Source organism: Plectropomus leopardus, chromosome 2 (assembly GCF_026936395.1).
Source record: "Plectropomus leopardus strain MGB_pleo_1.0 chromosome 2, ASM2693639v1, whole genome shotgun sequence".
Lineage (NCBI taxonomy): Eukaryota > Metazoa > Chordata > Actinopteri > Perciformes > Serranidae > Plectropomus > Plectropomus leopardus.
In genome coordinates, this window is record NC_142177.1 from 36991104 (window position 1) to 37007849 (window position 16746).

At 38.1% G+C, this 16746-nt stretch overlaps 1 long non-coding RNA gene across 1 annotated transcript; it reads right to left on the reverse strand.

The window, feature by feature from the left end:
- Window positions 1-13880: 13880 nt before the first annotated feature.
- On the reverse strand, window positions 13881-16391 carry LOC148190278 (uncharacterized). The gene is made up of 2 exons (XR_015775365.1): window positions 16254-16391; window positions 13881-14917 (listed from the first exon to the last, which is right to left on the reverse strand). It is a non-coding gene; the product is annotated as an uncharacterized LOC148190278 (long non-coding RNA).
- Window positions 16392-16746: the final 355 nt, after the last annotated feature.

Below are 16746 nucleotides of genomic sequence, written 5' to 3' on the forward strand. Positions count from 1 at the left end.
GAATATCCTCACTTTCCAAAAATGTCCTCACTCCTCTGCAAAAATACTTTTTTTGTCCTCACTATGTGGTGTGTACAAGAACACACACACACACACACACACACACACACACACACACACACACACTCACACTCACACTGTCCTCGTCACACTGCAAGAAAACAGATTGGAGTCAGCTTGAGAAGTCAGCTGGCTGCCCATGACGACAATGACATCATTGCGCAGCTGCGATGATGAACAATGTGTTCTGACCCATTTCTGGTGAAAAGAGCAACTGTCCTTTGCTCTGGATCCTCATCAGTCTGGATCAGCGGAGGAAACTGTTACTCACTGAAGGACGTGTGCCCACGTAGCATTTTTATTTGGCAGGAAAGTGGTGGCAGAGCATTGCAGTGCACTTTATTTCGGTGTTTGTCGACAACTCTTCCTTTTTTATGGTTTGATACTTATAGTACTTATCACTTTATGATTTCATGACAAACCCAAATGTTTTTTTAGATGAGTTTTAATTATTTTAGCACTTATTTTTGCTTGAAGCACTTAAGTAATTCTATTTTAAATAAGCTACGTCTTTTTGTTTATATATTTTATTTATCTTTTGTATATTTATTTTCTTGTATTTTAAATATTCACTCTTCTATTTTCCCCATGCCCCTTCTTTTTCTGAAATATTAATTTACATTTTTTTATGCTATATTTTATACTGTTTACTGCATTTTAATAGTACAATCAAACAACGGTAAATCATAGGAGCTACATAATATTTACAGCTTGTTCAGACATCCTGTCCTTGTTGTGTTGACATAGTTTTATTTGTTTTAATATACAGAGTGAACAAAAATTTGATTGAAATGGTTAGATTGCTGATCCCCCTGTGCCATCAATCTGAAGCCAACCACGCCATTATGTCATCCCGGGTGTTGCGTCAATTAAGGTTTTTTTCCAGTGTGTACGGGCCTGAAGAAAAATTCTAAAGATTCAAATAGAAATTCAAATAGTTTAAACCACAGTTAGCTGTATGAGTCCTCCAACTTTGACTCAGGAGCAGAAATCAGCCTTTAAACTTTAAGAGTAATAATAATTAGACCTTTTTCGTAACTCATCATTGATACCCACCAATTTAACACTTTTTTATCGTGATATCATTTTTAGTCATATCTCCCAGCCCTGTGACACAGCTCAGGACAGACAGTAGCTAAAACAGCCGCAGTCACGTCATCAGCGCTGACTACATGAACCAAAATTAAATCAGTGCTTTGAGGAGGAAACATAACTTCTGTATCTCTTAAAACTCTCTCATCTCTCAGAGTGCAGCGACAGAAGTACAAGCTGGACGGACAGTTAATGCTTACTGTTTGCATTATTTTGGGTTCGTGTCGAGGTTTGGTGGAAGAAGTTAGATGCTGCAGCACTCCTCAGCTGTTTTTAGTTTTTTATTTCTATTTTTGCCATTATGCAGGAGAGCAGGGAGAGGGGACGGGGAAGTGGGACAGCAGCAGATCAGAGCATGAAGCTCTGTTCACAGCTTCACCGTCGCCCAGGCAAGAGCCAGCCGGAGACAGAAATAAACCTGACAGGCGTTCTTGAGTTCTGCACTCCTCGCTCTGTTCCCTCTCATCTGTGGATATGACACAGCTGAGTCACACAGCGACTTGTGTGTGTGTGTTTGTGACAGGGAGTGTTCATTAATGTGCAGCTCATTTGTGTGTGTTCACAGGTGTGTATCAGCAGAAAAACCTAATAGGATCAATCAACTTCAGTCTTATATCTTGACAAGGCAGCAACGTACCTACACACATCTCCTCTTTGAAGTGTGTGAGTGTGTGAATATAACACCCCGAGGCTCCTCTTTATAGCTGGCTATAGGCTAAGTAAAGCGGATTATAGCGATTTACCATCTCGCCATTGTCATCTCCAGTACAATCTAACCACTGATGTGATTAAACAGACAACACATTTTCATTCATGCCATCAAATTCTTCCATTACGTTTACAGCATACTAATAATTTAGTTCTCCTGTTTCATAAACTTCCCAACAGATTTCCCTATCAGCTTGCAACAATAAATATACATACCTAACAGTCTTTATATATTATTTCTACACAGCAACCCTCGTGGACCTACACGATGTGGCCGATAGATTTTTTTAAAGCAGTTGCAAAACTTCCAGCCATCAGTTTTCTCAACATTTCCTGTTGGCTGTGCGGCTCATGTGGACATTTCTCTGATTTTATTAGCACATTTCTAGAATTGTAGGACATTTCCTAGGATGTTTTTAGGATTTGGGACATTTCCTCGGATGTTTCTAGGATTTCTCTGATTTTAGGACATGTATGGAATTGTAGGACATTTCTAAGATTTTAGGACATTTCTAGACTTTTAGGATGTTTCTAGGATTTTAGGAAAGAAATAGCTTAGCCGGGGGGGCGGGGCACCTGGCACCCGGCACCCTGTAGGGGGCTAAATGTGGCGCAGGGGTTGTAAGTTGAGTATCACTGCTCGACACAGACAGTTATATCATGAAGTATTTTATTATTTTCAAATGAAAGTAACTTATAATGTCTAATGCATTACATTTTAAAAGAAAGTTGACCAACACTGCAGGTGAATGGCTGCAGTTGCGCACACACACACACACACACACACACACACACACACACACACACACACACACACATTTGCCGTTTTAGTACAGCTGCACTTTGTTTTGCCGAGTACTTAAGTTAGTAAAGTGAAATTCACAGCTGTATGCCAACTATCATTTCTCTTCCATTTCCTCTCTTTTGTCGTCACTGTGTCGCTCTGTCCATTTCCCTCTCCATCTCTTTTTTCCCCTCTTGCTGTTGTGATAAAGAAAATGAGTCTGCATTCTTATAATGGAGATTAATACGTGTTATTGGAAACAGTATTGTCAACATTCATCACTTTCCAGCTTTCCCTCCATTATTTCTCTCTCATTTCTTCGTTCCTTCCTTAACAATAATCAACCCAATAAGTGAGTCTGTAATGGTGGAAGATATTTGATGACACACCGTATTTGAGCAGACTTGCTGTAAGTGCAGCAGTGCAGTCATATCCAAACCCATTAGATAATGGAGCTAATATTGTGATGGAGCAGATAATGCCGTCCTCAGCTCCACTTCCTTTACACAATGCGGAATATATAGATTTGATACATTTCCTGGACGCTCAGTTTTAATTGGCCAAAAAGCATCAACAATATTTCAACGTTATTACAAGTATTTAAAACATCTTAGCATTGCATATTCTTTCAAAAATGACGGAAATGAGCAGGAAGCAAGAAAGACTGCTAACTCGTCGTCTTTTCCACCCGTTTCTCTTCAATTGTATTGAGATTGTTTTGGCCAAATGCAGGATGGATGCAGGACATATGCACAAGGAAACAGGTCTTCAGTGGCTCCCAGTATACAACATGAACGCATATATGCACATTACATGCACGTCAGATATTAAGTGCCCTTGTTCTAAGAAGCTGTGTAACAAATGATCCTTTCATCCTGCAACAAGCTCCACAGCACAGAAAAATATTGCTGCTGTCAAATATGGTTTTAATATATTCATCATGTGCAGCTACCACAGCCATGAGCAGCCTCTTCTTCTTTGGTGCTTATTGGTCACCATCTCTCAGTTTTAATGAGGAGCTCGTGTCAGAAACAGACAATTACGTCCTCTGGATCAGTGCTCCTCCTCGTTGTTTGGTTTTTATTAAACAAGCTCCGACATAAATGATGTGTTAGTTTTTATATAGATACAAAATACTGCTGCTGTCATGCGTTATTTGATATATCGCTGTTGTCAGATTATAAGCAAAATGTATTTTTAGACACACTAATGTGGCTTTATTGGTGGCAATGGTCGGTCGACCCACCACTTCTGTCCACACTGAAATATCTCAACAACTATTGTAGATTGTGAAAAAATGTGATCATGCATCCAAGAGAATGATTCCCAATGAATCCGCTGATGTTTTTGTGGTTTCTGAGTGAAATATTGCAACAATTATTGGATGGAGTGCCTGTAAATTTTGCAACCCAGTTTTTCCTTTTTTTATTGGTTAACAGTTAAGTCCAAAATTGATTTTAAGATTCTTTAAACCCTCTGAACTTTGCAATAGAAAAGGCCATCCTGTTCTCATCCCAAGTCGTCAAATGTTGCCACCTTTGCAGTGTTTTTAGCACAAGATTCGAATTGCACCTTTTGCGTTCACATGATACGCTGTTGGACGCTGTCAGCCAAGAACACGGCCAGACGAAACCATTCGTTGTTTTAATTTTTCACAGCCAGATGGCTGGACTGCACCTGCAACAGTAGCCTGATACATGGACGGTCAGCATCATTATCTAAAAATAAGGCCTTAATTAGTATTAAAGTGTGTGAGGTCAACCTTCCAAAAGTCTTAGAAATGCAAAGACAATGGGAGGACACATCAAATCAAATGACGAATGAACAAGCTTTTTTCAAGACAAAAGATACAAGACAAGACAAAATGGATAGTTTTTAACATATGGTCATTGTTTTACATGTGTTTGACACTAGAAAGTTTTAATATTTTCAGCATTTTAAGCAGATTATCTAACATTTTAACTTAATTAAAAATGTTGTCTGTTAAAGTAGATATTTCAGAAAAATTGTCCCCAAATCTAATGAATGTTGGTTTCTTTTTTTTCAGTTTTGGTTACTGTAAAATTGATGTTAAATTTGACTTCCAGTGGCATTAAAAGTTACACTTTAAAAGTCTTAAATCTAAGTTGCCATAAGCTGTAGGAACACTACGTTGGTTGCCGTGTGCTTTTGTTGCAAAAACATAATCACGTGCAATATCATCCCACCGTGTGCTTGTGTTAACATCACGGTAGTGCCATCCTTGAACTTAAATATCAGACACAGAAGGATACCTACAGCGTAAGATGAAGACGAGAAATCCACTACAAAGCGGCAATATGTGATGACTTGAGATGAGTGTTTTGTCAACATTGTGTTGAGGTTTTGAGGTTTAACTTTTCTGTCTGCTGTCGTTTCAGCGGCCTACATCAAAGTTTACCTCTTGGAGAACGGGGTCTGTGTGGCCAAGAAGAAGACCAAGTCAGTGAGGAAGTCTCTGGATCCTCTCTACAACCAGGTCCTGGTCTTCTCTGAAAGCCCGCTAGGGAAATTGGTGCAGGTGAGAGACACCATCGTGTCCCACTGATTCACAACCGAGACAGACAATCGAAACACTGTTATTACATTAAACAGACTTGTTTTCAGCACTTAGTTAGTTATACAATATTTACTTTGAAACTGAGCAGGAGAACAATAAGATGGAAACAGTTCATAACCTCAATCACATACCAATCACACACATGTCTGCTGCAAGGCAACAATATGTGATGACTTGGGATTTGGGATGAGAACATGTTGGATGTTCAACACGTATAACAAAGGATTCGTGTTTGAAAGGCGAGGAGGTGAAAGTGATTTATAAATAATATTTTCTGAGTGATAAATTAATGTGTTAGCACGATACAAACTGCTGAGGTCCATTAGTTCTCATCGTGTCATTGTCCTGGCCAAAAAGAAATACTGTTTGGTCTCTGCTGTGAGGAGTCGCTCCACCAGCTGACACTCTGATATATTAATTAGTCTGGATAACAAGCTGTTTGCCTTGACAAGAGACACCTCTCAGGTTTTGACCAGCCCTGAGCTCTGCATGAGTGTGTGTGTGAGTATGTGAGTGTACTGTACGTGTGTGTTCAGTTCAGCTGTTTTTGCATTTGCCTTTGTGGTTTTAGTTAAGGGAAGGAGATGTGCGATGTCACTGAGGGTCCTCACAAACACAGAAACGGAAACGTGTGTGTTCTATAAAAACGCATTGACCCCTGACTGTCATTAGCTGTGCGGTGGTCTATTACGGCTCACACCTCTGAGTGTTTGTCTTTGACATTGCTGGAGTACATTACCGTCACAAAGAGCCAGTTAATGTCAGTGTGTCCTGCTGCTGCTCCTCAGAGATAAGCCGATGACCCACTAACAAGTCCTTGATTCTCAAACAGTCACAGATAATATTAACCTGCTGCTGGACTGCTGTGTAACCGGCATTCTGCCTGATGTACTGCACATGTACGCCCCATTTTCAATTTATGCAGAAGGGGAAAAAAGCAACATCCCACAGTAAGATTAAAAATGAAGACTACTTTAAGGAAGGGAGGAAGGGACCAGAAGGGGGCAACCTGTGTTTTAAATTCACTATTTTACTCACCAGCCAAGGAAGTGTGCCAAGCTCTGAGGCAAATTTGCATAGTGGCTAAAAATAGAATTACATCGTCTGGGTTGGTCATGTGATGTCCATGGGCCCAGAAAGACTTTTTCCCAGTGACTTGCATTGGGAAAAACATGTCTGTAAATCAGTTAATCATTTTTTTCTTAGTGTCAAAACCCCCTCGAAACGACTCATTTTACTATCTAGATTTAAGCCATCCAGTTTGATAACATTCAGAAAGTCTAAAAGAGCCGCAACATTACTTTTTTTTTTAGATTTTTTTTAAAGCACCAAAAAGGAAGTCACTCGCTCCACCAACTGAAGTTAACCTGCTCGAGCACATTTGGATGCACACGGCCGCTGCAAGTCTCTAGTGCGCAACTTTCACAGGTCCGGTTCAGGGATCCAGGGTACATTCATACCATTTTTTTGCTTCATGCTCTACTGAGCAGCTCTCTTAAGAATGATTGCGGCCCCGCCTCCATGCTATATCCAGATCTTCTTGATACATCCATTAGTGGGACACAAACATGCACAAAAATGCACATGCCGCTGTATTCAGCCTCAAGTGGCTATTAGAGGAACTGCAGTTTTTGCACTCGTGCACTGGCTTCATTTTTCATTCTCTGTCAGAGTCACACCTTTTGTTGATTCATTCATTCTAAAAGCCTTTTTTGTAGCACGTATAATAACGTCACACCACTTCAGCCTTTGTCAGGAACACCTAATGCTGTTGTTTTTCTTGTGAGGACTGCCTCATCTAGCTGGATTGAAACTGTTTATATTTCTCCTGTGTTTATGTCCTCCAGACGTTGTTGTGTTGCTGTTCAATTTAGGTTACAGTAAACAAGGACAGCTCAGAAACTGATTCTGATAAAATTTACAGAAGAAAAATGAGGAGATAGTTTTTTTTTTCTGTCAAAACAGGCCTTCACATAAAGTTTTATTACCTAATGCCAACGTTGTTTTACACAGATAATTTTATCATATCAATACACACAGAAATTCTTACATCAGGGATCCCAGGAGATGTCTCACAGAGGTTTTACTTGATAGATAGATTTCATTTTTACCACAAATGCAGGTAAGATCCCTCTGGCTCCAGGTCTTCAATAAAAACTGCTCTCATCTTCCCTGCTCAAATTTTCTGCTATCATCCTGCCTCACCTTTCCCGTTCCTGATCTATTCTCCATTTTTCCCCAGCTCTCCTTTTCTGCTCTCCTGTCTTTTTATCTTTATCTTCATCTCCTCTTTCCCCCTCTTCTTTCATTTCCCTTCTCTCCTCAGCAGTGTAGGAGATGTCTAGCCACATGACAGATAGCTATCATTTCTGCCTGCTCTAATTCACATTGCTCCAAATAGCCAGCAGTGGGTCGCAGCCTAAATTGCTGTAAGTCCCTTCTCCATAATGGCTTTCTGTCAACGAAAGCAAACCGACACAGCGAGTTCAAAGACACCAGAACTTATTCTGGTGCAGGAAACTTCATTGGCACCTCAGTGTCTTGTTTGTGTAGGTTTACTTTATGGGAAACGTTTTTGGGGGACATTGTTTAGAAAAATACGTTTTCTGGAAATGTGCCTGATTATTAGGCTACAGCAGCATTTTCATAGGGTGAAAAAGCAATCGTATGAAATCTCAGTAATTTCAGTTAAAACTTTATCCGACGAGTATTTCTGATGCTGACTAGCAGGGCAGTGTTTATTCTACTAGTCAAGTAATAGTGCACATCCCTAAGTGACTGAATTTGTGTTAATTATTGCAATTGCAGCATTGCATACTGGAAAAGTTAAAATGTGAAAGAAAGGGATGTAAAAACTGGTCGAAGAAAAAACTTCAAGAACTGCAAACTGAATTTGTACCTTATATTAAATTTTACAGAGTTTTATTGATATTTTTACCTGAGCTGTAGTTTATCCAGTATTCTCAACTAGGATCGGTATCCCATTTTCACCTAGCCATTCCATGCTGCTTATTTTTGTCTTCATCTGTACTGTGAAGTTTGCTGTATTTGTGTGTTAAAAAGACTGACTCTGACTAGAAGGAGAAAAAATGCTGCTGTAGAGCTTATCTGATCCTTGATTAGCTCATAATCTGTGTGGGTCCATGAGGGGTGAGCAAACTTTTCTGTTGGAGGCAAATATATGTGGCTTATTGTGCTTTAATCTGGATATAAGAGATTTGAAATGATGAATGACGTGATATGACATGATGATAAAAAAAATAAAAAAAATCAGTCCCTCAAGAATTTTGTAGGCCGTTTTTGTGATTATTGTGGCCTGAAATGCAGAATTTCACAACCGCATTTCTAAAAACTTAGCTGATCACCAGCGATGAGCTGTTGCTGCAGTTGCCTAAGTGCTTAAGGACCGCCTCTGCCTGATTAGCACTAGCTTACCGAGATGTTTAAAACAACAAACTCACACTGAAACAGCTCGACTGTCCTTAAACACATCAAAAACGGTTGGGTAGCGCAAGCCATGTGATGTTAACAGCTAGCCCTGTCACCATGTGTGTGACTTTTCCTCAAGCACAGAGTGCACTCTCCTGCGGCAGATGTCTCATGATAAACAAATAGAGAAAAAAGAGAGAGGGACAAGGAGGGGGTGAGTGAATCAATATGCTGCACGGACTTCTACAATGAATTATGGTTTTACCAATTTTAAATAGTCATATTTGTGGTAAGGTTTTGGTGATTGGACAAAATTGCAAGGTCATGCAGAATTCACGTGGATTGGCTGAATTTGTGCAAATTGTTGCAATAGCAACATTCTGGACAGACTGAGACATGTCAAACATGTTGTACAGTCCATGGGATGTTCTCAGCCTGTCCACATTTTGTGCATGGTTTGGTGCTGCCGACTGGATGCTCACCATCAAAGGGCGATGTTGTTTTTTAGTGTTTTTTGTTTTCTTTATGGAATAAATAATGAAGGGTAGATGTTTAAGGATCATGTGTGTTTTTCCCGCAGTCCTTTGCAGGCCCTGTCATCCTTATCTCGTCCTCAGCCTGTGTTTTAAATAGATCTTGTAGGAATGGGACACACTGCACTAAATGAGCTTGCTGTTATTGTTAGTGCATGCATATTAGTATGTGCAGGTGTAAATGTGTTTGCGTTTCAATTTGCTCCATTGACTTTGACTTCATCCATAATTAAATGCATTTAAATCAGTCTGTCAGTCACTGCTGTAATGTGCGGAGCTGAATGACATTTTCACGACTGCAGGGCTATTCTCAGGTCAGACCGACCTAACAGGTACGCACTTTCATCACTCTTACTGAGCCATTAATTATTCTTCCTTCTATACCCATCCCTCCATTTTTCAACTTTCATCTCTTGGCCCTTCCTCCTCTCATCGTAGTGTATTTTTAGATCGTCGCATGGAATTTAAATCTCATCTTTTTTAAAGGGGGAGGAGATGTGATTGTACAAGTGAAGTCAAAGTACAGATAAACAGCAGTCATTCATGGTGTGAACACGTCCTTCTGCCTTCTGACGCAGAACAACAGACTGACTTTCGGCTGTGAGTCTGTGTTCAGACTGAATACAATAACATTACATCAGTCAACAGACAAATGCTGGTGTCACAACACTCAGAGGTCTGTAGCGTCCTTTTTAGAATTGGCGTAACCTGCCAAAAGGATGTTGTTGTTGGACGCCGCCATGTTTTGACGACATGTTGTTGTCTCATTTGGCTGGACTGAAATTTTCGGCCATTGGGCTCTGATGCATCATCTTGAGTGTGATTACTAAAAAGTGGTAATGTAAAACTGAGTAAAAACCTCAGTTCAAATCTGATGATACACTTAGTTTAGTTACTCCTTGAATTTGAATATTGAATTTGTAAGATAAACATTGGATACTAGGCGTGGGCAGTATCACAGTATTATGGTATACTAGGGTATTTAGAAATCCCAATGGTATGTTTTTCAATACAGTCATAAATACTATTAAACTCATTGTATGTAGTGCACAGCATGCACCACCAGACCTCAGTCTCCGGTTGCTACTGGTGGAACAGGCAGCTGAGCTGAAAGACACAGTGACACTTGTAAATGGCCGGCAGACTGCAACGGCATGTTTTTTACATCTATCTTGGTGAATTAAGGATTTATTTCAACCAACCCGAAGCTGGCAATTGTTGGAACAGTTGACTTACTAACTAGATTAGTAACAAGAGTTACCAGGACAGTTTGGTTGAGTGAGAGAAAATTGAATTCGAAAGGTGTTCAGTTGTATTTCTCTGTTTGATAAGGAAAATAGGTGTGTAAATATTACTTTTCAGACATTTTGTTGGTTTCTGTTGTTTATTTATTAGTCTAAAAAGCTGGAAGTAAGAAGCACACTTGCTGTGTTAGCACCGTACACTTACACTGTCATATAAGGCTCAGGGACGTAGGCTTAAAATTATATTGCAATATTTTTAGGCTATATCTCGATATACGATATATATCTCAATATTTTTAAATCTCCTCAAAAGCACTTCATTAATGCAAGAACTGGAGACAGAATGAAATGTTCCATTTTTTTAATCAAATTCTCTCTTTGATGTAACAGTATTGTAGGAATGACATTTTGTGCTTTGAAAAAATATTAACACAATTCAATTTTTGATGAATAATTATTGGTAATGTAGATATAATGACTAAGTGGGTAAAGATAAGTTGAACTGTCTGATAAGTTGAGAGAAGTGCATCACTTACTGTAATGCAACCTTTAAATCAGGAAACACAATTTATTCCATATCACGATATAACAATATCCAGTATCTCAGACGATAGATAGTCTGGTATCTGGTAATATAATATTTTTATATTAATTTCAGAAAGGCATGAAATCCTATATACCCCTTAAGCCTTCCGGCAAAGTTTTGATCAAAAACTCACTCTAACCTCCCGTAAATGCTGCCCTCAGTTTTTAACTTTGCATCAATATAAATTTAAATTTAAAACATTAAAAAAAAAAAGTTCTGTAAGCCCAATTTAAAATAGAGAAGAGCGTTGCATACACTCTAATTAACATGCTGTTTTGTTGATTTGTTTGTTGGTTTGGCCTATCTGATCTACATATAATATTAAAATGATGAATTATGGTAAATTATCAAAATTATGGTGTTGGCAGTGGTCACTATTGGGAATCTCCACTCACTGGATCTCAGCTGCTTCACAAACAGCAGTAAAAAACTCTCCATCCATGGAAAGTTGGACAGCTTCTGTCTTTACAACATGTGTAGCCCTTTAATCTCTTTTTTTTGCAACAGTTAACATACTTAATGCGTTTCTAAACATGAGTGTGCTGTGTGCACTTTGCTGACATCACATTAAATCATTTTCAACTCGGAGTAGCCAGAATGAGAGGTAGTCAAGTGCAGCTGCAAGTGACCCGATGTCCTTTAAAAGAAAAGTCATAATGTTTAATTATGTCCCATCAATCATTTTGTCAGATGAGGTCCCTTTTTTTTTTTTTTAAAAAAAATGTGTGTATCTAATTTCAAAAGAAAACCTTTAAATTTGACCTCTCAGCAGCACACTTACTTGAGGTTTAGTGTTTCAGTCAAATTTAATAACCAAGAACATCTAAGTAAGCAAATGTGTTAGCTGACCAATAAACCATGGTCACAGGCTACATAAAACCACAGCGTTACTGAAACGTAATGGTGACTGGGTTGGGATATCTTAGTGTTACAGCATATAATATTTTATATTATATTTCAACATTTAGTCAACAGTTTACAGAACAGATTTTACCCCTGTGCACAGAGCCAGAGCCATAGAAATAAATGTTTTTCCCAATTTGGTGTGGAAGAACTTGGCTGGCCTGACCTCAACCCCATTTAACAACTCTGGGATGAAGTTGAACACACTCACTAATGTACTTGCGGCTGAATGGGAGGAAATCCCTCCAGCCAGGTTCCAAAATGTTGTGAAAGATCTTTCCGGACAAGTGGAGGGTCGTACAATGATAAGCAAGAAGTCATGGATAATTAAAGTATAATGCTGCTTTCCCCTGGCTTGTTTATTCCTCATTAAATAACATTTAAAGCTGCTTCATCTCACAATTCATCATGTAAATCATTAACAGATCACTCATCGGCTGAATAGACCTGTGATCTTTGTCAGATGCTGTCTTCATCACTTAATTGCACTTGTCTCTCTGTGCTGTGATCCATTAAATTAATGTGAAAATATGCGATATTTAAAAACAACTTATGGTTTGATTTTATAATTTCCTTCAGGGGAATTTTCCCCCATTTTAGGCATTTAGATGTCAGTTTAGGGATGCAGCAGTTTGCCACTTTAAAAATCTAGATCACTTAATCTCCACTTAAACTCTTCAGCGTAGTTAAAATCGGTTTGCAGCTGAAACACTGAAAATCAGAGGAACTCTTAATTTTTGTGGTGCAACACTGACCTGCTGTGGACGTTGATGTGACTGCATGTGCATCATCCTCTACAGTAAATCAACCTGACAAATACATTATTCCTATATAAATTGCTGGGTTAGTGGTTCAGTTGTAAATTCTTAATAATTTGATTGTTGTAAAAATAAAAGAACTTTTGTTAGATTTACTTAAAGCTACAGATGACATGCCGATGGCTCAAAGACTGTAACAGCTATGATTTTTCAAAGCTTCACTCTAAAATATGTTTGTCTGGGAGTTTATATTTATTTTTTAATTTTATTGTCTTTTTTTTGGTGGATCCGGTTGAAGATTCACAGTTTGAGAATGAAATTCTTAAAACAGAAGAGAAACTATAAAGCTACAGATGGAAACATGAATATTTTAAGGCTAGTCGGCTTATTTATATTATGTGAGGTGCTACGACTCGACTCAGGTTCTATCTTATAGATGTATTTTGTTGGAGAGCTTTATTTCCATCCCGTCACTCAGCAGTGATCAGTTGTTTCATTATGTTTAGTCCATATCAGTTTATGAAATTCCCCTGTCATAAAAATGCTATCTCTTACCCCTCATTTGACCTCTGTTCTCCTGGTGAAATAAATATGTTTATGACAGCTGATTTTTATTTAACTGCGTCACTTTTTATTCCCGTGAAGCTCTTTGTGACCTCGCTCTGCAAATAAACTTTACTTATTTATTTAATTTTGCACATAGATTTTTCTAATCCAAGTTAGCCAGCTTCACAAAATAGTCACAAAAACCTAAAACAGTAGCCACTCCAACCCGGGGCTAACTCAGACCTGAGACCCATGTTTCAAAGGCAGTCATGTTACCATGGAAACACTGGCTAGCAGCTGTCACTGATTGTTGCCATGGAAATATGGATCGTAATTCTGAGTTAGCCTGGGGGCAGCGAACTTTTTAGGCCTAAAATATGTCAATCTTTATTGCAAAAGTCTTGTCAATCACTCAGAAGCTTATGTGCACTAAAATAGAAAACAAAAAAGAAAAACACTTTTCTTTTTCAGAATTAAAAAATATCTGAAAATATACATAAACATGAACCCAGCATATTAGCAAAGATAAATGTATCTATTAAAAAAAAATTATGTGCGACACCTGTCCATAACAGTGAGGAATTGCATTTTTTTTTCCTTTTTTGCTCCTAAACACAAGTCATCATCATTCACCAACACTGAAAGATTCAGCAGACATGTCAGTGTGATAAAATGTGACTTTATTAAATGAATGTGTACAGTCTGCATCCAATTCAGACATTTTTTATTTTATTTTTCTAATTCAACTGATGCAAATGATGTTATGCTCGATCAAAACTTCATTGGTACAGTCTAAGATAATAATATTGGTCAAGCATTTAAACAACTCTTTTAAAGTATTATCTGGTGAAATATCTGTCACAACAAAATCAGATTATTCACATTTCAAACACGTCAAACAACTTACATAATTTGTGACTATTGTGTATTTTTTCATATGTTCTCCCTTGTTAATCTCAGTGTTTCTCAGTGGCACTAAACACAAGAGGATAAACACATATATTGGAGTAACTGTGTGAAAGTAACTGTTAAATTCTATGTTATGCTATATGAAATGGTAAAAAAAAGACTGATCTGTAATGTTACCAAATTTCTGAGAAAACTACTTTAAATTTGACAACTTGTATTTGCCAAAACAAACATCTGAAAATCTCATAACTTGAGAAAAAAAAACAACTTAAAATGTATTATTTTCTTTTTATTGACCGTCCTTTTGTTAATTTGAATTATTATTCTGCAAATATTACCGATGACTCCGGCGCTTTTTTTGCCCAAACCATCTCCACACAGCGGCTCCTCTACAATAACTTACATCTTATCCATGTACAGTTAATCTCTAAATTTCAATGTTCTTTAAATCAGTAACCTGTGTCCACTACCCTTTTATCTGTATGTCATCCCTGTCTTTATTATTACAATTTTTTTAAAAAATCCTGTTCAACAGATAAAAGGAAAATAATTAAATAAAATAGTTACAAGTTACTGTTACACAGTTTATTAAAATGCTAAATAAAAAAAAATATTAAAAAATCAATAAATAAAGCCCTGCCAATACGCAATACTTAATGTTTATTACAGCAGCTGAAATAAATAGATTCACTCAGTTGGACTGATGACCTTCAACAGACATTGACGTGAACTCCTGTCTTCCTGTTGTTGGACGCCATCGTGTGGTCGGTGTCTCCCTCACTGGATCCTGCAGGATGTGATGAGGGAGGGAGGGGGAGAGAGAGAGAGAGATGCACAATAATGACAGGATACTATTAACACGCAGTTTTAACAACTGCCATCAGTCAAATGCCAGTTTTGGGCCACATGTTAGCTGTTGTGTTTAGTTTGTAGCAGGGATCTCTTCCACCGCAGAGCCACGCTGCAGCTGAGGGTGGAATGGGTATTGCCACTGCTCTGCTCTGCTCTGCCTCCTCAGCCTGCACACACACCCAGTATGAAGCACTGGGCTGAACTGGGAGAAGAGGCTCAGACACACTTGCACACCACAACACACACGTTCTTTTTATAAACAGGAAAAAGACGCATTCAGAATGAGTTGGAGCATAAAGATTAGTTGTTTCAGTCCATTTTCAAGCAAAAGTACCATATATGTGATGTCTTCAGCTTCTTAAATAACCTTTTTTTCCCCTTGTTATATTAAATTAAATATTTTTGGCTTTTGGACTGCTGCTTGAACAAAAATATATTTTTTAAAAAGTAAAATTAAATAAATAAAAATAAATAAAGTAAAAAACAAATCCTTAAAAAATAATGTTTTCAACCCTATTTAAATTCATTCTGAACTCTATAGAAATTAAATATAAAGTAATGGGCTAAATTGATGATTACATAACGCATACATGTAATGCATTTCAAACAAAGCAAGTTTCACTCCTCAGATGCCTTCATGACGAAACACTTCACACAAGACATAGAGAAATCGCACATTAAAGTTTATTTTAATGTGTATTTTGCAAAAACAAAAAAAAATATATATCAAAAAGAGAGAAAGAAAGAAATCCATTATTGTAGTCTTATTAAACTTTACAACTTGCAGAAGGACACGTGCATACGTGGCATAAACACAGTGGGGGCGCAGTCACATAAAGACCGTGGGATAACTATAGTTATTTAAAAAAAATACTATAATATTGTCTCACGTGTACATAACAATAAAAAAATGACCAATATTAACTATGACAACATTTTATTTGAGCCTGCACGGCTACCGTTACTTTTTTTCTTACAAAGCAAACGGCTATAACGTAAAGTCAGTATCATAATTGACGACGTTGCATTAGTGTTATTCGCTCTCTGGATGTTTATGTCATGCATTTTTGTGGCTAACACTTTCATTACCTGAACTCACAGCCGCTCTGACCTTGTAACGCGATAGTCCGGCTGTAAACGTGACGCTGTGAACTTGTTGGCTTACAGTCGCTCGAATAACACAATAGACTGTAAACAGCTCGTAAACGTAGCTGTACGCAGCTGTAAACGTAACAGCAAATAACGCAGTTTGAGGTTGTTTTATCACTTACCTCAGAGCAGTGTGTCGCTGTGAGGCGACATGGAGGATGGAAAGGTCTGGAAAGAGAGAAAGAAAGAGGAAAGTGGTACTTATTTTCAGCAGCGGGTTGCCAGGTGTGCGGTTTATCCCCCAACACATGTGTAGAGCGCGGTTCTCTGAGATTTAGTCACGTCCTTTAATTATTTATAAGAGGGGAGGGGGTTATGCAAAATGGGGGGAGGCACTTCAAATCGTTTTTTAAGCACCAGGGAGCGAGTTATGATTTTTGATTAATCTGAGGGAATGGGCATTAAATGGTTTTTTTTTTTTTTTAAACTACCACCAGAATCCCCAAAACCTGCAAGTGGGATTGAAAGAAATGTTTTCTTTTCAAATCACTAAAGTCATACAGTTGTTTTTTTTGCCAGACACTGTAACATATGGTTAATTATGCTTTCTTTTTCAATTTATAGTGACAAGCAGGGGCACAGAAAGACCCGTGGTGGTGCTCAAGCAACTGCCCC